The 22,228-nt window shown below is 46.2% G+C and overlaps 1 pseudogene; it reads right to left on the reverse strand.

Annotated features, from left to right (window-relative positions):
• Positions 1–20,745: 20,745 nt before the first annotated feature.
• On the reverse strand, positions 20,746–22,011 carry LOC100942833 (annotated as a pseudogene).
• Between the last annotated feature and the right edge of the window lie 217 nt (positions 22,012–22,228).

A 22,228-nucleotide genomic window follows, 5' to 3' on the forward strand; every position in this document is an offset into this window, starting at 1 on the left:
TCTCTCTGTCTCTGTCTATCTCTGTCTCTATCTCTGTCTCTGTGTCTCTCTCTCTGTCTCTATGTCTCTGTCTCTGTCTCTATGTCTCTCTCTCTGTCTCTCTGTCTCTATCTCCATCTCTGTCTCTGTGTCTCTCTCTCTGTCTCTGTCTCTATGTCTCTCTCTTTGTCTCTCTCTGTCTTTCTCTCCCACCCCACTTTTTCTGGTTTTTGCTGCTGGTGTTTGCAGTGCTGTGCATGTGATAATTTCCCTGCTGTGTTCCTCACATGTCTGCAGCACGTTTCAGAGGCAGTGAAGTTAGGCCCAAGGGTCCACAAGACTGGGCAGCCTCAGACGCAGGAGGGCTTCAGATCCAGCCTTCCTTGGTGTCCTCTTCCACTCCATCCAAACCATCGACTCCTGGGCCCTGGAGGCCATGGTAGTGGGTGTTGGTGGTTGGATGTTGGATCTGGTTCTAAATTCCAAGAAAAGGCTGATGTTGACACCTCATATTTTTTCAGACTGTGTTTTACTTTTTTTTTTTTTTAATTGTTAGGGATTCATTGAGGGTACAGGTTACACTGATTGCATTTGTTAGGTAAAGTCCCTCTTATAATCGTGTCTTGCCCTCAAAAGGTGTGGCACACACCGAGACCCCACCCACCTCCCTCCTTCCCTCTCTCTGCTATTCCCTTCCCCACCCCTCCTTCCTTCTTTCTCTCTCTGCTCTCCCTTTCCCCCACTCCCACTGTGTCATTAATTGTTATTAATTGTCCTCGTATCAAAATTGAGTACATAGGATTCATGCTTCTCCATTCTTGTGATGCTTTACTAAGAATAATGTGTTCCACTTCCATCCAGGTTAATACAAAGGCTGCAAAGTCTCCATTTTTTTAATGGCTGAATAGTATTCCATGGTGTACATATACCACAGCTTGTTAATCCATTCCCGGGTTGGTGGGCATTTAAGCTGTTTCCACACTTTGGTGATTATAAGTTGAGCTGCAATAAACAGTCTAGTGCAAGTGTCTTTATGATAAAAGGATTTTTTCCCTCCTGAGTAGATGCCCAGTAATGGGATTGCAGGATCAAATGGGAGCTCTAGCTTGAGTTCTTTGAGGGCTCTCCATACTTCCTTCCAAAAAGGTTGTATTAGTTTGCAATCCCACCAGTAGTGTAAAAGTGTTCCCTTCTCTCCACATCCACACCAGCATCTGCAGTTTTGAACTTTTGTGATGTAGACCATTCTTACTGGGGTTAGATGGTATCTCAGGGTGATTTTGATTTACATTTCTCTAATAATTAGGGATGATGAGCATTTTTTCATATGTTTGTTAGCCATTTATCTGTCTTCTTTAGAGAAGGTTCTATTCATCTCTCTTGCCTGGTGATATAAGGGATTGTTGGCTTTTTTCATGTGGATTAATTTGAGTTCTGTATAGATCCTAGTTATCAGGCTTTTGTCTAATTCAAAATATGCAAATATCCTTTCCCATTGTGTAGGTTGTCCATTTGCTTTGATTGTTGTCTCCTTAGCTGTACAGAAGCTTTTCAATTAATTAAGTCCCATTTGTTTATTTTTGTTGTTGTTGCAATTGCCATGAAATCTTTCCCCAGGCCAATATCTTCCAGTGTTCTTTCTATGCCTTCTTTGAGGATTTTTATTGTTTTATGCCTTAAATGGACTTGGCTTACTTTTTCAGAGTAGTATTAATTGCTCAAAATGCACAGTAACATATGTATCTGTGAATAAACCCTACTTCCCCTTTTTGCTAAAGAACAAATCAAAACAATTAAGACAAAAAGGAAAAACAGTATTAGAAGAATGAAAGTAAGTGGGCACTCAGACCCAACCACCCACCCTGGTCTGATGCAGGCTTGGCCCTCAAAGGCAGCTGGCTGCATCATCACTCCAGCACAAAGTGTGGAAGTGAAGGAACGAGGTCCTCGGACAGTGGGGATTGCTGGACATCTGCTGGGTTTTTCTCTCTTTAAAATACGTGCAGGATATATTTAAATCCTGAGAACTAATGATAACGTCATCAACAAAATAGCTTTGTAAGAGCAACATCCAGTAACATATCAGTGACTGAGGCTTTGGGCTAACATGACAGCAGGGGAAGGCGCTGAAAGCGAGAGACACAGGAAGGACGCGGCCAGGCTGAGGCTCCTGTGGGCTCAGGGGAAGAGTGTTCCTCATCATCAAATTGAGGGATTCCTTCGTGAGGTGATAGACACGAACAGAAGAGTGTGTGTGACTATGTGTCAGTGTAAGTGTGTAAGTGTGACTATGTGTGTGAGGGGGCATGTGTGAAAGTGTGAGAATGTGTCAGTGTGAGTGTGAGTAAGAATGTGAGTGTATGTGTATGTCAGTGTGAGTATAAGTGTGGGTGTGAGGGTGTGAATGCAGAAATGTGTGTGCAAAAAAACTGTACAATCATCTAAATAGCAATAGATGGCATAGTGGGTTTGAAACAGACATGCAGGGAATCGTTCAGAGCTGATGTGTATGGAGAGCATTTTCACTATTACTGAATGTGAAAGATTAGAGAGTGTGTGAGAACATATGTGTCAGACAGTGTGTGTATGAATGTGTGCAAGGGTGTGAATGTGAGAGTGTAGGTGAGAGCATGAATGAGTGTGAGTGTGTATGTGAGTGTAAGTGAATGTGTGTGATATGAGCTGTGTTTATGTGTGTGCATATGTGAGTGTATTTGAGTGTGTGTATGTGAGGGTGTGAGTATATGAATGAATGTGTGAGGCACGTGTGAGTGTATGTGTGAAGGCATGTGTGGCATGTGTGTGAGGGGTATGTATGTGTGAAGGTGTGAATCAATGTGAGGTACGTGTGAGTGAGCATGTGTGTGTGAGTATATGAGTATGTATGCATGAGAAGGTATGTATGTGTGAGGGTGTGTGACTGTGTGTGTGAGGAATGTGCACATGTGAGGGTGTGTATGTGTGAGGGTGTGGATGTGTGAGATGTGTGTATGTGTGAGGGGTGTGCATATGTGAGAGTGTGTATGTGTGAGGGTGTTTTTATGTGAGGAGTGTGTATGTGTGAGATGTGTGTATGTGTGAGGGGTGTGCATGTGTGAGGGTATATATGTGTGGGAGTGTGCATATGTGAGGGGTGTGCATGTGTGTAAGGGGTATGCAAGTGTTAGAGTATGGATGCGTGAGGGTGTATATGTATGAGGAGGTGTGTGTGACAGGTGTGCATGTGTGAGGGTGTGTATGTGTAAGGGGTGTGCATGTGTGGGAGTGTATATATGTGAGGGTGTGTATGTTTGAGGGGTGTGCTTGTGTGAGGATGTGTATGTGTGAGGGTGTGTATATGTGAGGGGTGTACATGAGTGAGGGGTGTGTATGTGTGAGAGTGTGCATGTGTGAGGGTGTGTATGTTTGAGGGGTGTGCTTGTGTGAGGATGTGTATGTGTGAGGGTGTGTATATGTGAGGGGTGTACATGAGTGAGGGGTGTGCATGTGTGAGGGATGTATATATGTGATGGTGTACGTGTGTGAGGGTGTATGTGTGAGGGGTGTGCATGTGTGGGGGTGTATATGTGTGTGGGTGTACATGTGTGAGGGTGTATTTCTGTGAGGGGTGTGTATGTGCGAGGGGTGTGTATATGTGTAAGGGGTGTATATAATGTGAGGGCGTTCATGTGTGAGGGTGTGTATGTGTGAGGGGTGTGTATATGTGTGGGGGTGTATATAATGTGAGGGTATACATGTGTGAGGGTGTGTATGTGTGAGGGGTATGCATGTGTGGGGGTGTATATGTGTGAGGGTGTGTTTCTGTGAGGGGTGTGTATGTGTGAGGGTGTGTTTCTGTGAGGGGTGTGCATGTGTGAGGGGTGTGCATGTGTGAGGGTGTGTATGTGTGAGGGGTGGGTATATGTGAGGGTGTGTATGTGTGAGGGATGTGCATGTGTGAAGGTGTGTATGTGTGAGGGGTGTATATGTGTGAGGGGTGTATATAATGTGAGGGTGTGTATGTGTGAGGGGTGTATATAATGTGAGGGTGTGTATGTGTGAGGGGTGTGCATGTGTGAGGGGTGTGTATTTGTGTGAGGGGTGTGTTTCTGTGAGGGGTGTGCATGTGTGAGGGGTGTGCATGTGTGAGGGGTGTGTATATGTGTGAGGGGTGTATATAATGTGAGGGTGTGTATATGTGAGGGTGTGCATGTGTGAGGGTGTGCATGTGTGAGGGGTGTATATAATATGAGGGTGTGTATATGTGAGGGTGTGCATGTGTGAGGGTGTGCATGTGTGAGGGGTGGGTATGTTTACACACATACATTGTGGAATACAGCTAAAGCTATACTTAGAAATGTTTTGCTTAAATACATTTGCCTAGAAATAGAAATGGCAGAAAATTATAAAACTAAACGTTCAATTCAAGAACTTAGAAAAAAATTGTAAAGCAAACAAAGAACAAGAAAGAAAGCAGAAATAAATATAAAGATATATCAGTAATAACATTTGGGGCTGGATGATTAAAAAAGAGAGGTACAGAGAATGCAGCAGGAAAACAAACACACACACCCACGCACAGACTCTCAAAACCAAAGCCTATTTCTTTTCAAAGATCTCTGTAAGACTGATGAAAAATGCAAATAAACAATGTAAAAATATAAACACAAAAATGAGAACATAAAATAAATTCTGCTATAATAGAACTAAAAAAAATTAGTGAAAGAACATTATAAACAATTGCACCCCAACAAATTTGGAATATAGGCAAAATAGATGCATTTCTGGGAAAAAATCCAAAATCCCAAACTGGTACAAAAAATAGGAAATGTGATTGCGTTGATAAGCATTAAAGAAATAAAAATAGAATCTAAGTTCTCTCTTCTCTCAAACCCCAGACTTAGAGTTAAATCTAACTTAACCAAGTTCTTTAAAATAGAGAAACTGAACATGTGCCCAGCTTAGTTTACAAAGATAGGATAATTTTGATATCAAACCCAGATAAAGACAAAACATGAAAATAGAATTATAGGTTCATTTTACTTGAATATAGATGAAAAAAACCCTAAATAAAATATTATCCAACTAAATCCCACGTTGTATTCAAAAAGCAGTAAGTTATGATCTAGAAGGGCTTATCCCGGGAATGTGAGGACAGTTCAACATCAGAACATTTTTCATACAGTATTGATGGATAGAGAAAAAATCATATGATTATCTTGATCAATGCAGAAAAAAATTTACTAAGTGCAACATTGTTCAACATCAATTTAAAATGTTCAATATTTATTTGCAATAAAAACTTAAAAATCTAGGGCTAGAAAGTTTCTTTAAGTGTGTAAATTATGTACTTGATTTTATGGCAAACTGTACCTTGGTATTGATAAGGAAAACATTCTTTTGATATGGGAAACAACACTAGGATATCCATTATGACCCTATTTAATATTACTGAACATCCTTTCTTATACTAGAAGGAAAAAAGAGAGACTTAAGAGCTCAAAGTAAAGCAACAGACACTGTAATTTGCATGAAATGCAGTAATTTAAACAAAAATAGACAACATCAGACACAACAGACAAATGAATTAGAGAGAGCTCAGCAAGTTTTCCAGATTGAAGATAAACTTTCAAAAATCACAGACTATTTATCTCAGTAACCAATTAAAAAGTGTAGTAAGAATAAGATGCATCCACAGTAACAACAAAAATTCTAAAGTGTCTAAGGGACTTGGACAGTGAGAGTAGGAGGTCTGGAGAGAGAGGCTGTGTTTGGGAAGGCCAGAAGCATTGCCAGTGCAAGGAGATGTGCTAGGGAGCAGGCCTGGCGGTGATGGCCTCATGTCTCAAGGACGTGGAGTCTCACCAGCACAACCTATACATTTGGTGCTATCCCTAGTGGGAAGGAAGAGCCAGAATGAGGTTTTGCGAGCCTCAGGAGCACAGCACGCAGCAGAATGTGTTCTGGGACACTTGAGCCACAAGGCCTGCTCCTGGAGGTGGAGGGAGAGAGAGACATGCCCAACAGACATGTGTCTAGATGCTCTAAAAGGCCCTGGGAGTGAGGCCACCCAGCCTCTGCATCTCAAGTCCAGCATTTTTCCAAGCAAGGTGTCAGATGCTGATGTTCCCCAAGTGCGAGGTAGTTCTCTCACCCAGGGCTTTCGCAGAGAATCCATGATGTCTGCTAGCACTGAAGAAAATCTGACAGGAATTTTTACATAATGGTGTACTGGTCTCCATAGAGTAATTTAACAAATGGTGCTGGAAGAACTGGCTGGTGACTTGTAGAAGACTGAAACTGGACCCACACCTTTCACCATTAACAAAAATGGACTCTCACTGGATAAATGATTTAAACTTAAGACACGAAACTAGAAAGATTCTTGGAGAGAGTTCAGGAGAAACACTTTAAGAAATTGGCCTGGGAGAATACTTTATGAGGAAGACCCCTGGGCAATTGAAGCAACACCAAAAATACATTCCTGGGATCTGATCAAACTGAAAAGTTTCTGCATAGCCAAGAATACAGTCAGTAAAACAAGCAGACAGCCCTCAGAATGGGAGAGGATATTTGCAGGTTATGCTTCTGATGAAAGTTTGAACCAGAATCCACAGATAACTCAAATTTATCAATAAGAAAAGAACAAGTAATCCCGTTTCATTGTGGGCAAGAGACATGAACAGAAGCTTCTCTGAAGAAGACAGGGGTATGGCCTACAGACACATAAAAAATGCTCATCATCTTTAATCATCAGAGAAATGCAAATTAAAACTACTTTGAGATATCCTCTAACTCCTGTAAGAGTGGCTCACATAATAAAATCCCACAACTACAGATGTTGGTGTGGATGTGGAGAAAAGGGAACACTTCTGCATTGCTGGTGAGAGTGCAAGTTATTTCTATGTGGTTTTAAAGTAATACTTCTAACCCTACCCAGTTTTTACCTTGATAGCAGATTTTAGAATAAATCACATTTTTAGTGAATTAGTAAGTAGCAAGAAAAAAGACTAACTTAAGGGAAAAATGGATAGCAAAACACACATATAAAGTATCAGGCAAGGCCAAAGGCAATTTTTAAAGCAACAGGACATAAATTATAGCAGAAAGTCTGTGGTTGGTGGGCTGTGTGGGAAAGACCACAGTGCCCTGGCCTGGCCCTGGGAACCTGGAAAGCTTTCTTACCACTAGAGAAGATAAATTAATCAGACAACACAAACGATGGCAAATTCGTTTGGGGCCTTTTGCCATTGGTCGATCTCTACTTTCCACTGTGTTGGGGACCTACCCACGAACACACACTGTCCTCACAGCAGTGGGGTCGTGCTCCCTGGCGACCCACGTTGCCTGGGCAGACTGGGTCCTCCTGGGAAACTTGGCTGTGCTGCCCTAACCAGTGGCCCCATATCAGTGGCCAGTGACACGAGGCTCGTTTCTGGTCCCACTCCTGCTGTTGGGGACCCACTGTGGCCTGCCCACCCATGTGCAGGGCTGTTGTGGTGGTTGTCACAGAGAAGACCAATGAGAACAGCACACTGGCATGAGGACCCTCTGCAATGTGGCCAGGGGTGTCCTTGTTCCCACCTTCTGTTGATGAAAGCACCCACCTCAGCTGAGTCCAGTGGGGTGGTGGGGAGGCGCAGCCTTCTCAGGACGGAGCCTTGGGGCATGTCATTGCTGGTGCCAAACTGGTTGATCAGGCAGCGGAGGGGGGAGCTCAGAACACAGATTTCTGAGAGACTGGGCCCTGCCCACCTCCCCCTGGGTGGAATGAAGGAGGTGAGGACAGGATACCTCCAAAGCCTCAGCCTGGGACCTTTGCCCATCTGGAAAATGTAGCAAAGGCCACGATAGGTCACAGGCTGCCCTCCTTCACATGCTCCAAGGCTGACCTGGGCAGGTAGGTAAGTGAGACTGAGGTCAACCCCATCACCCTGCCCACCCCCTCTGATCTTTCCCACCACAGATTGGCTTGACTGCATGAGTGTCTCACAAATACAAGCTTAGCATTGTGGTCTTGAGTACAGGCTCTGTCTGTGGTTGGCGGCTGTGGTGGTCCAGTGTGGGCAGTGCCCACAGTATGGGTGTCCAGCTGTCCACCCTCTCCTAGAGTTCCCTTTTGGAGCTGTTGTGAATGCAGCTACTATGAACACTCGCCTCCCAGTCTTTTAGACATGCACATGTGTTTTCATCCAGATTTGTAATTGCTGAGTCAAAAAGACAGGTGTGTGTATTTATTTTCATAAGAAACAATCTTTTTTCATTGTGTTTATATTGTTTTGTGCTTCCTCCAACAAATAGGAGATTCTCATCACTTCACATTGCTGCCAAGATTTGGAATCCTTACATTTAATTTATTATAAATGAATAAACATTCCTCGAGCCGCTGGTCTCAAGCCGCTAAACTGGAGCCTCTGAGAGATGGCTGCACCAGGCCGCATGGGGTTCCTGCTCCTGCCTGCGATGGTCCCTTCGGTAGGAGGCTGGTAGCTGCAGGAGGGGAGGGAGACATGAGCAAAGAGAGGGTCCAGGATGAAGAGTGGTCAATGGCAGGAAGAATCCCGCAGTCGCCTCAGCTGTATCTGACCTGAACCCTTCTCTCACTAGTTGAGCAGTCTGGCTGAGTTCATGCTCTCAAATCTCCCTAAGAGATAAAAAGGGGTGGTAGTGCCTAATTCACATGGCAAGGACCTTGCAGGAGTGGCCAGAGCACCACAGAACTATACCTGGGACTCTCATCTTACTCTACCTCCATCTGCAGCCTGGACTTTTGGCTGTCACTCAGTACCCTGGGCCATCCCTCCTGTGCTGGCAGAGTCAGAAGCCTGGCTCATGAGAGGTGACCCTCTGCGGGCAGTGAGGGGTTGAACACCTACCATCTGTCTGTAGGGGTAAGGACTGAGTCATCCATGTACCCTCTGGGGCCTTGGCTGCTGCCCTCCCCTTGCCTCCCCTCACCTGAGCACCATTGTGAACAGCCTGGGATGTGGGTTTCAGAGTCTCTGGCAGTTTGCTGAGCGGGGAGTATGGTCAAGAGCAGGAACTGTGAACAAGTGGCCAGGTGTGAGGACAGGCAGTATTGAGGGGTCATGGGTGGCCACCTGGTTCCTCCACCACCTTCCAGTTTCCTTCCAAAGCCCTGCTGGGAATTCAGCTCCTTTAGTTCAGAGTGTTTTCACCCAGCAGGCTGTGTTCTTTCAGCCATTACATACAAAATTTGCTTTTTACATGACTTTAATTGTCCCTTCTTGGGGCTGGCAAACAAATTTTACTTTTCTTAAGGAGAGGATTGCATGTTTGAAGCTGGCTTCACTGACCTCCATCCCCACTCCGGTCACTCTGCACATGTCTTTGGGGTTTCCTGTGTGTGCCCATAGTCTGGACAGGGAAAGACGACGATCACCAACAAAAAGAAGACCACACGTGACCAGGTGCTAAATTCGGCGCCTCTGAGCTCAGGGCTACAGCAGCGCAGAACCTAAGTAGGTGCTGTTGGGAGATTGCAGGAGAGGTGGGCGGCATTCCCAGGCCCATCAATGTCACTGGGCCCATGCCAAGGCAGCAAACAGGGTGGCAGTTCTTGAAGGTTTTTGAGAAAACAAACATGATAAAATAGTGTAGAGAAGGAGCAACAAACCTGTGGTCTGTGAGCTGCTTGTGGCCCAGGACAGCTGTGAATGTGGCTCAACACAAAACTGCAAACCTACTTAAAAGATTGCAAGGGTTTGGCTGGGGCTGGGTTTGAACCCACCACCTCCAGTATACGGGGTTGGCACTGTACTCCTTGAGCCATAGGTGCTGCCCCTGTGAGGGTTTTTTTTTTTTTTTTTTTGTGATTATGTTGTGGGACTTGATTTTTTAGCATATTGTTTTCAAATGTGAACTTTGTAGATGACAACGTCATGTTGCAACGTCACATAAAATAAACATGCTTATGCTCTGGCCGTTTGCGCCCGCGTGGCTTCGGTTTTACGCCGTGTGCGGCTTCCAGTGTGCTGTCTTCCAGGCATAGACAGTCTACTCGACACCATCAGACTTTATATGTGCTTGTGGTGAGTTGACGAGGCAGCAGTAATCAAAAATATCTCAACCCATGCTTGCAGCACCAGCCATTTCGCACTATTTAGCAGTCTGGTGAGTGCTCTTGCCTGATTATTAAGGGAACCTCCTCACCTGAGTGTCCCCTCACCTCTCCTTTCCTTTCTTTCCTTTGACAGAGTCTCACTACGTCGACTGGGTTAGAGTGCCATGGTCTCGCCCTAGCTTACAGCAACCTCAAACTCCTGGGTTCCAGTGATCCTCCCTGCCTCAGCCTCCAGAGTAGCCAGGACTACAGGTGCCCACCATGGACCCTAGTCATTTTTTCTATTTTTAGTGGAGAAGAGGTCTTGCTCTTGCTCAGGCTGGTCTCAAACTCCTGAGCTCAAGAGATCCACCTGGCTCAGCCTTCCAGAGTGCTGGGATCACAGGTATTAGCCACTGTACCTGGCCACAACTCCATTTTCAGTTGACACAAATATATTACTTGACAATTTTCAAATGAAATACATAAAGTTGCAATCTGACATTCAAATGAAAAAAAAAGTCGATCATGTCTCTTTACTGGAGTTTTATAGTTCCTATCTTCCCAGAGACAAGGGTCCCTCCTTTCACAATCACACCTTATTCATGTTGTCGTTTTTTGGCCGTACCTACATTTTCAAGCAACTATTTTCAAGAATGAAGCACATTAAGAGTAAAATTAGAACCATAATATCTGATGAACACCTTGAGAACTCACTGAGAATGGCAGCTACTTCCACTGAACCAGATATCGATTAGTTTCTCAAATGCAATGTCAAATATCCCACGAGTTTTATGTTGCCCACTTCTCTTTTACTTCTATAATAACAAATATCATAAAAGACTTTTTATTTCTTAGATATGTACATTTTCTGTATTTGTGATTGCAAACTTGGGACCTGATTAATGATTTTAAAAGGCTCTCTGAATAGGCTGCTACAAAATTAGGCTTATTATGTGAGAACTTTTTTCTTACCTGTGGTGGTAGATATCATGAAAATTACGCACACACCTGTTTGGTTGCTCATCACCTTTTCTTAGTGTATTTAATGTGTAGCCCAAGACAACCTTTCTTCTTCCAATTTGGTCCAAAGAGGCCAAAATGTTGGACACCCATGACAGAGGCCAAGTCTGGGCTGCCGAGGGCTGAGGGCCTCAGAGTCAGAGGCCCCAGCAGGTGGGAACACAGCACTAACAGATCCCTCCAGGGAGGGCAGTGACTGGGGCAAAGGACACACCCAGACCACGGGGCTTCAGGCCAGGGTTGTTAGGGTGACTCTGAACAGTGGACCTGGGTCCCAGGCTCCCCTGTCACACCACCCCCATAGCTTCCTTCCTTTCTCTCCTCTGTTACTGACACTTTGCATAGGTAATGTGGCAGCTAGGATTGCCTTGTCAGAGACACACTAGCTGTGTCCTGGGTGGAATCTTTAGCACACTCGTTAATATTCCTGGGATTTCTCCATGAAGTTCTTCTCTTCCCTAACTTCAGTGTAATTTCTTCTAAATCCTAGGCCTCTGACTCTGATAGGCTGAACTCTTACGGACAACTAGAGAAGCAGCAGCTGAGCACAGAAAGAACATCAGACCCCAGGTGTTTTGTCCCATTAACCCAGAACATGAGCGAGTTGGGTGCCCAGGCGAAGCATTCGGCTTTCTCTCTGCATGCAGTTCTGGACCAGGAGCCGTCTAGCCTTGTCAGGTAGAAACTGAGATGCCTGTCTCAGAGACCACAAGGAGAGAAGGGACTGACTAGATTCTCTGTGACCACAGCACAGTTGCTTACTGGGATCTCTTGTCATCAAACAGCTTCGTCCATGGTTGACCGTGGGATCTGCCACCCACCAGCAATGGAGAGAGACCCATGGACGTGGCTGGTTAGACCAGAAATCCAATTATTTAAAAATTTTTTTTTCAAAATGAATTTATTTAATATACTCATTAAATATTTATTATGTGCAAATATTCCTGCTGGGTACTCTGGAGAACATAGATTATGAATCATATTTATTTTCTTATGTAGTTTAATATCAAATAGAAGACAGAATCATAAAAATGCAACATACAATAAAAAAGTTCATAGAAATATATATAATTAAGAAAATGTGAGTCTAGGGGAAAAGAAAACTTTTAGAAATTTCAATTTTATACTTTTAAATAATTCACTGTAGAAAGAAGTATGCTTTCATGTGACCAAGGAAGTGAATGGTGAGAGCAAAGAAGAATTTTGAAATGGGAATGGCATTTACTGTAGCATAATTATTTATGTTCACTGATTCAGTTTAAATCATCTTATAAGAAAATAATTGTCCTTATTTTATTAATTAATATTACCTTTATTACATGAAAACACATTGTACTAGGAAATCTGCAAGCCTTATAAATACCTGCAAAAGTTAGTCCCTGTCTTCATACAGCACCTTTTTGGTATAACTTTTGACCCAAATAAATATTTCATTTATAAAAAAAATTACGGAGTACAAAGGTTTTTTTAATTAAATCATAACTGTGTACATTGATGCATTTATGGGGTTCAGTGTACTGATTTGATATACAATGAGAAATGCTTACATAGAACTGATTAACACAACCATAACAATTATACTCTTCTCTTAATAGTTTTGAAATGTACTATTGCATCATGCACATAAGATGAGGTCCCCCCAGATACCCTCCCTCCTCCTGCCTCCCTTCTGTCTCCTCTTCCTTTCTACTTTCTGGACTATAGTTATGTTTTACCATTCGTATGAATGTGTAGGTGATTATATATTGATTTCATAGTAGTATTGAGTACATTGGATACTTTTTTTTCCATTCTTGAGATACTTGACTAAGAAGAATATGTTCTAGCTCCATCCAGGTAATTATAAAAGATGGGATGTCTCCATCTTTTTATGGCTGCATTGTATTACATGGTGTACATATACCACAATTTGTTAATCCATTCATGGATCCATGGGCAGTTGGGCTGTTTCCATGTCTTGGAAATTATGAATTGGGCTTCAATAAACATTCTGGTGCAAATGCCTTTGCTGTAAAATGATTTTTGATCATCTGGATATGTACCTAATAGAGGAATTACAGGATTGAACGGTAGGTCTACTTTTAGTTCTTGGAGTATTCTCCAAACTTCTTTCCAAAAAGGTCATATTAGATTGAATCCAGGAGGGTAGAAGTGTTCCCTTCTTTCTATATCCACACCATAAAATAATTGTTATTTTGTTTCCTACCTGTATATACCTCCCTCCAGAATGGAAATCTGTTGAACAAACTAGTAACTAGTATGTTTTCATTTCTAAATATATTTTGATTATCTTCCCAAGATAGTAAATACATTTCTACATATTTTTAAATGTTCATGTATGTCTACAACAGTCATTGTATGGGCAAGTTTAATTCATTTAACCACCTCCCTATTGTGCCTCGGGCTATTCCCTCTATTTTACTATAATGTTGAAACATTTTGGTGGCTCAGTGTTCCTGCACACCTTGCAGGCAGCCGCTCCAACACCCTTTCTCTCCAAGAATGCTGTGCATGGACAGCATGGAGCGTGCATCTTCCCTGGAGCCCACTATGACAGCTGGGGGCCCCTGAGCTCAGTTGCTCTGTGTGGCATCACGGGACCCCTTCTCATGGCCTGGGGGAACTGGCAGAGTGTGCTGATAGCCTGAAGAGAGGTGCTCTTGCTTGGACACAATTTTTGTCTCCCACTCGAGAGCACTGTGCCTTCTGCCAAGAACCAAGGGTAGAGGCTCCCTGGGGAGCTCAAGGGCCGGACCAAACCTCAGGCTCCCCCAGCTCTGATAGTGGCTGCCTGAAGTCCTAAGCTGGGCCCTCAAAGCAACACTGTTCCCCAGTGGGAACTACAGGGGACCAGCTCTTCCTTGAGTGAAAGTCTGATGTGGTTCTGCTCTGCCATGGCCTGGGCATTCAACCTCTGGGCCAGGGCAGGGAGTGCAACTCGTACAACTTCTCAACACCTGGGGTCCTTGTTTCTCTGCCATGGTCCTACCGTTAGTCCTGAGATTTACCAGGAATACCGGCCTGCACCTGGGTGCCCTCTCACAGGAGCTGCTGCCACTAGAGGAGAAGCCCCTACTAGGTGCACTGACCCTGCTGTCATCCTATCGAGGAGTCTTTTGTCCTTCTTTGGTGGCCCCACCTCACAGGGCTCTGCTGAATGGGCCAGCCAAGGAAAAGTGCCTGTCTTCCTTTGTCTGGCCAGGAAAGCTCTGCCCAAAGCCAGTTCCAGAGTTGATGGAGGGGCTTAGCCAGCATTGCTCCCTCCAGGTAAGGATGGTGCTGGACTTGCAGTGAGAAGACACATCCTCTGAAGTGGAGGATGTGTGTCCTCCTTCCCCCGAACCCTGGGGAACACTGGCTGCTTCCCCACATCTGTGCAGGGCACTATCCGCAGCAATAGGTCCATTTGCATAGGCCTCACAGTGCCCGGCCCCCTCCAGGACAGAGGCCTCAATTTGCATGTGTGGAAACTGAGGCCCAGAAAGGTTCTGTGACTCCCTGGAAGCATTTTTCTCGGGCCTAACGCTCTTTTTGTTCTCAAATGGCAGCCTGGGAGTTTCAGGTGAGCTTCAGTCTCTTCTAATACACCCTCCTCCTGACTCTAGTGGTCTGGCACATGGGGTGTCTCAGGGCCAGGCGGTGTAAGGTGGCTATGGGGTGCACGGCAGGGAGAGCCCCTCCTGTTGGCAGTGTGTATTCTGTTCTAAATATGGATTCAGGGAGACAGTTATTTTTAGGAAGCAAATGGTAATGATTAAAGTTTTCAGACTTAAGTGGTCATTTAGCCATAATGGCTGAACTTACATGCTGCAGAAAAACAGTCCTCTCCCCAACTGATGACAGTGCTGCTCAAACAGCAATTGTTCCTCTCGACAGTGTGATTAGTTCCCACCCATGTTCCCCGGAGAGCAGGACATGACTGAGGCCGTCCAATCCTGCTTCAAGGAACCCTCTTCCCAAGTCTGTGATATGGTGGCCCCAGCAATAGTCCCTCCATGGGGACTTACTGACCTCACTGAGGTCCCCCATGGGCACTCACTGACCCCAGGATGCAGGTGCCACCTTGGGCAGCCATTGAAGTTGCTGGTTGGGGGCCTTGCTGATTGCCAAAACATTAAGCTCAGACCTCCATGTGGCAGCACCCCACTAAGCCTTGGCCTCTACATGGCCACACTGTGCACCCCCTCCAGGCATGGAGCAGTCACTCAGAGCTATGAAGTGGGACAAGTTCTTGAACTTAATTGTCAGGCCTTTGTATGCCAACAGCTCTGATGGCCATTCCAGACCTTGTATAGCTACTTATGTCACAACTTCAAAATCCTCCTTTTGAATAAAACCTTAGGAAATGGAAGCAGATGTGGGAAGCCATCTCATGAGGGGCCTAGATGGGCTCACTTGTGTCCAAGTGCTGGATAGGCCTTCACCTGGACATGTGCAGCCGTGGAAACCTTTCCTCACCCAGCCAGCTGGCAGAACCATCAGGGAACACTCAGACCACAACTGCTGGTCAGCTGATGGGGAGACACAGGGGACATTGCCCAGTGCTAGGCAGCCAGCCCCTCCCCATGGAGCCCATGGGGGTCCTGCTGGACACTGTGGCCCCACAGGGATAGGTCAGGATGGCAAGACCTGGGCCCCTATGCTGTGGCTGTCTTGACTCCAGAACCAATGGAAGTGGCTGGCCTGGTGTGGGGCAAGGCAATTCCTAGTGGTCTCCATGGAGGCAGCACTGAAGTGGAGGCTCCCCCCCAGCTTGCAGTCTGTTATGCACCTGTGTGCCTCCACTGCTAATGCCCTGCACAGGGGACCTGGCCCCAGACCCAAGAACATGGGGGCACAATGGGGGCCAGCAGGCTGCAGGTCATGTTGGAGACATGGAAGCTTCCAGTTTAGGGCATGTAAGAACTACAGTTCTCTCAGTGAAGTCATACCCTTGGCTGGGGACTCACGGTGAAGCCAGACCTTGCCCTCTGCATAGCTCCTGGGTGAACTTGGTGTTAATGTGGCTAAGTGCAGACCAGACCCTCTGGCCCCTGCTCTTCCAAATGCTGGCAGGTTAACTCAGTGGCTGGCTCAAGTGTCTTATGCAGCTGTGCTGGGCAGGGCTCAGTGGCATCACCATCTGGCCCCTCTCCTGCCCGTGCCCCTCTCCACGCCAGTCCCAGGCCTGAGTATGGGGCCTCTCCCTCCTTGTCTGCTCCATGGCCTCCATGGTCTGGTCCATCAGCATCTCTAGATTGCTCCTATGCTCCCACTGTGCTGTGGCCCCTCCTGTGCTCCGTCTCCCCTTCTGCTAGATGAGCTTCCTGCACTCGTGTCTGTCAGGGGCCTCTGCCACCTGCTGGTCCCCAGCCTGGGGCTGCCCACCTCTCACCTTCGGGTCTGGCACATCCACCTCTTCCTTAGCCTCTCCTGGCCACCCTGTCCCTTCCTTATTGGCTGCAGGGGAATGTCCTCTGCACAGCTGGATATCTTTCCAACCAGGCAGGGTCTGGTAGGAGAAAGAGGACACCGACTCTGTGTCTGCCAGCTTTCTAGTGGTGCCTGGCATGTCCTTAGCCTGTATTCATTGCCACCTTACTAACGGGGGTGGTGGTGGGAGGGCACAAGTGGAGCAGGGATTACAGGGGCTGGCCACAGATTCCTTCCTCTAGCCCGGGGTTCAGCCTATGCCCCTGCTGCGGGAGGAACTGCCTTGCTCAGCTGTGCAGAGTGGGGCAGGTTCCGTCTCTCCAATGATGAATAGCAACTTCCTCGTGCCCTGGCCTCCCAGCGCCTGGTCCACTGATCGTGCATTGGCACTGGGCCTCACTTCTCACAGTCCTCTTCACCTTCTTGTCACCTTCCAAGAGCTGGGACAGAGACTGTGCTTTCCATCCCTCTGTGTGAAATGTGCTTTAGTGGTGTTCTTTGCATACAAGTAATTATCATAAAGACAGTTGGAAACACTTAACTGAAACATGCAAATGAGATTAAGGTTATTGTCCTAGCCACCAGCCATGTTAAAAAAAATTTTTTTATGTTGGTAGCATTCTATTTTCTGAAAATGGAAGGATTAATTTATGACTGTGTTACTACAATAGTCTCTTGAAGTCTCAGGCCAAAGAAGGAAAAGTAGGTCATTCAAAACCCAGCACAATAACCATGCAAGGGGCCAGGAATGGAAAAATTAAAGAACATTTCAATCCAAGTGTCTTTTATTTTTCAATTTAAAAAAAAATGGATTTCATAAAAAGAGGCAAGGAGTGGCCTTTGAGCTGTCACTCAGTCCTCTTCTTGGGCACGTCTTTGTCGGCTGTTTGTCACACACTAGGTGGCACAGGGCCCTGGCTCCCATGGTGTGGCAAGGAACAGCACAAGGAGCCCTGGGGGTGGCTCTCGGAAATCTGACCAGGCAGGTCAGAGTGGATGCTGAGGCATGGGGACAGTGGTCAGGGCACTTGAGTTCACCTGCACAGCTGAGAAGTCAGGGAGCCAGTGGGCCCCCAGGTCCTCTACAAAGTGGCTAGGAGTCCTGGGTCCCCTAAATGGACATACATGGGAATTGCTGAGTGCCCCACGGTGCCATTCCCCCAGAGCCTGTGTTTGCTGTGGGCTTGGGAATAGGTAAGGGGCAAACCAGAGCCACCTCCCCCAGGGGTCCCTATGCTGCGCTGGCTGAGCTCATGTAAGCACCCTGACTTTCAAACATTCAGCAGAGAAAATCAGGACCCTTCTCAAGAGTGAGCTGGGACCCACAGGTGATTTTGGTAAATGCCGGTGAAAAAGCACAAACTGAAGAGACCGCCCAGTAACGACCCTGAGTCCCATCAGTGCTGACCACCAAGAGGGCCAAGCAGGTGGAGCCGCCCGCAGGGATGCTAATGTGGGAGCCAGCATGGGCATTTCCCAGAACTGCTAGGAATAGTGGGGATCAGAACTCTTAACACAGACTTATTTTAAGGTGTGTAGATGGCTGAAAATACTGAATTATACACATAAGAACATTTAAATTTATGGGCTTTTCTGAACACTGAGGATTTCTGGATTACTCAGTGCAAAATTTGTGGACTAGCCTGAGACAACAGATGCTTGGTCCTTGGGTCACCCCCTTCTGAGTCAGATATTCCTTTTGGAGGCTCTGCCTCCTAGGCCCTTTCTCGGAAGCTTTTAGGGAGACTCCCTGAGCTCCTTCCTGCCAAGCCAGGTCCTCATGCCGCCTGGGATGGACACTGCATGGTGGTTCTGATGGCTCTCCTCTGACCAAGAGCTGACCTGAGCTGCCCCTGCCCTTTTGCTCAGGGCTCTGGGGAGGGGGGTGTTGCATGGCACCTGCTAAGCCTTTTCCTCTTCCTCCTTACTCCTCCAAGGGCCACGTTACCCACATTACCCAGTTCTGCTCTCTGGCTATTCTCTGCAGCACAACACTGTATTAGTATGTATGACTCACTAATGTTCCTTGCACCTTGAGAGGTGTGTGTTCTTGGCGGCAGAGGCCCACCTGCTGCCCTGTTCGTGCTGGCCCATGACCCAGGCAGGCTGCCTTAGGACCATGGGGTTTCCAGATGCCAGGGGCACAAGATAGCTTGTGTCAGCTTTCCCGGGTACCTCGAGGCCAGGACTTACCTGCTGGGTAACCCCAGCACCAGGTGAGTGAAACTTCCCCTGCAGTTAGTTACTTTAATCCACTAATTCCATCATAAAGTGATTGCTGCTTTCAGGGGCCAGACACAGCTGTGGGTCTGGAGACACATAGAAGGGATCTGCTCCCTTTTTCTCATCATCCAGTTAGTGACAGTAGATTCTAGCATTTGAGGAGGTGCAGAACTCAGATCTGGCCTGGTGTTGTCTGCAGGGGAAGGACCCTGACTGTTCCAGGTGAGCCTTGGGGCACCTCTCCCGTTGCGATCTCTCAGCTCCAGGGCCTCCTCTTTGCCTCATGACAAAATCTCAGTGCCATGTGCTCCAGTGTGCACCGAGAGTGCTGCTGCCATGGGGGTCTCTCCTGGTCCAAATGTTAGCGTGTCCCCTGAGAGGATTTCCTTGGAGCTGTCATTGAAAGGAGATACCGACTAGACAGGCCAGCCCCCATCAAGACTCCGGGCCCAGGCAGCTACCTCTTCCTGGAAACGTGGAGTAAGGAAACTGGGAAACCAGATGTGCTGAGTCGCATGTCGGGCAGACAACTCACAGTGGTTAAGACAGTTGCTGCTCGGGGTCTTTTGCATACTTGTAAGTGGGCCTAGGTGCACCCTCACTTCTGGGCAGGGCTGGTTGTGCTGTTGCGGATGGCCCAGGGCCTCACATGGGCTCCAGATTGTTTACACACCTGGAATCTAAACATAAATCAAACAGGCCTGCTCTTCCCATAAGTGCAGACAGGGAGAGGCTTATTAAGTCCTGGGTGAAACAGTGCCTATGAGTCACGTGTGAGTCGGGCCCTTGCCGGTTACCCAGCAGACCCTGCTGCTGCATCTGGCAGACCCCAGGAGGTGAGGAGACACATCTCCGGGGGGCTCTGGGCACAGGCCTTTGCACCTATTGGCCCTTGTGGCTCCTCTAACGGAGCTGTGGCCTGAGCACTGGCAGGAATCCTTGCTCTCCATTTTCTATTGCAAAGTATTTGCTGATTTTGGGGACAGCAATTCGATAGTAGCCTCTTGTTGGCTGTCTTCTCCCCACTGCCTAGAATTGGGCTTTTATTCGGGGAACACTATGCCAAAGATCTGCACCTGTCCAAGTGTAGATGTGGGCAGAGTGACCCAGGAGGCCCGAGATGTCCAGGCCTCAGTGACCTTAGCTCTGACCTTTGCAGGAACACCTATGCTGCTTGGAGATTTTGGAAGTCATGTCAAACATGTGTGATGTCTCTGTGGAGATGGAGCAGGAGGTTTGGGCTGATCACAGACCACCCTGCGGTCACAAAGAGGCCTGTCACCTGGGCTAGACAGCAGCTCTTGAGAAAGCGCCACGGCTCCGAACCACTTCCTTGCTGGTCCCTCAGTCCAGGCTGTGCTGCTGTCACAGAGCAGGCAGCTTATTCAGGCAACAAACTTATTTCTTTTTCTTTTTTCTTTTCTTGACTTTAAAACATTTTGTTACCTTATAGTAACATCGCTAATAGTAAGTTATCAGAAGTCAGTTATGTCAGTATGGACAGTGAATTACAGCACTCAGCTTTACTGAAGAATTTTAAAATAACTCAATGAAAGAAGGATGGGAAACTATTTTACACACAGATATTCTGATAGGACATAAGATTACTTTTTTAAAAAAAAGTGTGAAGTATAGAATGTTCAAAGGTATTGGCAATGCCTACCAAATTTCAAATATGCTTAGATCATACATGAATTAAGGAAACACAATTTTTAAGTGTATGCCCTTCGTGGTAAAAACAAAAACCAAACACTTGGTTAAAATATCTATTACTCTCTAGTGTGTGACTCCAAATGATTAAGATATCATTAAAAAAAACTGATATTGAAGGGCGATGCCTGTGGTTCAAAGGGGCAGGGCGCTGGCCCCATATGCCAGAGGTGGTGGGTTCAAACCCAGCCCCAGCCAAAAAAAAAAAAAAAAAAAAAAACTGATATTGAAGTAAAATTTAAGGCAAAAGTTTATTTTAGATCCCACTGCCTTTGTAGAAAACTTAGAATTGGTATAATAAGAAAACAATTAAATGAAAATATGTGTACAATCATTGCCACGTCCCTTCCCTAATCCTAGCATTGTTGTTTTGGGGCATCAATCCTGAGTACTCTAACTTCTGATTTATAATGATATTCCTTCAGATATAACTTCATAGAAGAAGGAATCAGAAGGGCATCAATACCATCGTAAGTTGTACAGTTACAGATAACTGTTCTGCATATATGCTGCAGGGGAAAGGGGAAAGTCCAGATTAAAGGGGTCTAACAGAAGTGGCTCAAAGAACATACAGGTGCGCAGGGCCTCGTGATGTTCTAGAAGCCCAGTAATATCAGGAGAATGGAAGACACAAGGATCATGCACATCAAAGCTAAAGTTGTGATCCCCCTGTTCAATTCTAGCAGAAGGGAACGACTATAGCATCTAAAACTAACGGAGAACAGATAGTCTTCCTGTGCTGAGTCTCTCAGTAAAAAGGCACCCTCTGGTTTTCCTTCCAGCAGAGCTTTAGTGGCATATTTATCCACAGCTCCCAGTGACGGGGATTGTTACTGATTTGAAGGAGCTCTGGAACAAGATAGAGGACGTAATCAACCTGGGTATGGTACTTAGGAGGTGTTTGCAACTGCAGGATTTCATCATCTCGTTCCCATTTGGGTTTGTTTCTTTTCCTGGAACTTGTGCAAAGTGTTATGATTTCATCTTCTGAACCCTATCACTGTCTTCTAAATCAGGTTTGTCACAGAGGCAGGCAGAGGCCTCCATGTGGAGTGCTGCCGGTGGTCATGGCACTCGATGGGGAACAGTTTCATCTCTTCCACAGCTCCTCTTTGTTTTAGCTGACCACCTCTCAGTTCACTGAGACAAGTCTGTGCTTACCCATTCATCCGCTTTGGGTTTTATAGGAACAGTGTGTCAGTTAATGAAATGCCACCTAAAGGCTAAATCTGACTGAGGTGGGGAAGGACAGATAATGCAATTTCATTGAAGTGGATTTTCTTTTCAGACAGAAGCCCTAAAGGGTGCCCACTACTATGATTTTTAGCTGGAAAACACTGCCCACAGCACCTTGCAGGTCCTGTTTAAGGGATCTGCCTAAATGTCTTTGCCCACAGGAATGGTCTCAATCCAGTGGACAGGTAACCAGCCTCTTCCTTTCCCAGCTCCTGAAGGAAACTTCTGTTTTCTGATTCACTCTCACCATTTCAGCACCTGAACAGCTCTCTCTGTTGTGACCAAGACTTCTTTTCGCTCCCTTTGTCACGGTCCTTTCTGTCAGAGCCTCTACTCCGACTGGTTTGGGGCCTGCCATCTACATTTTTATTATTATCTTCTGCCATTTTGACAAATTATCCACAAATTCTAGTGTTATAAAACTTCTAGCTTTCTGACAGGATGTTTCTGCTGGAAACTTACTGGATATTGTCTTAAAAATCCAAAGTCAAGGAGGCCCCAGCATTTCTCCTGGAGGCAGCTTGTCTGTGCTGTCCAGTAATTGCCACTGTCCACTGGGCCCAGCTGTTCCTGCACCTACGGTGGGCCCTTCAAGGAGATAGT

Source organism: Otolemur garnettii, unplaced genomic scaffold, assembly GCF_000181295.1.
Source record: "Otolemur garnettii isolate 467f Iridium unplaced genomic scaffold, OtoGar3 scaffold00056, whole genome shotgun sequence".
NCBI classification, from domain to species: domain Eukaryota; kingdom Metazoa; phylum Chordata; class Mammalia; order Primates; family Galagidae; genus Otolemur; species Otolemur garnettii.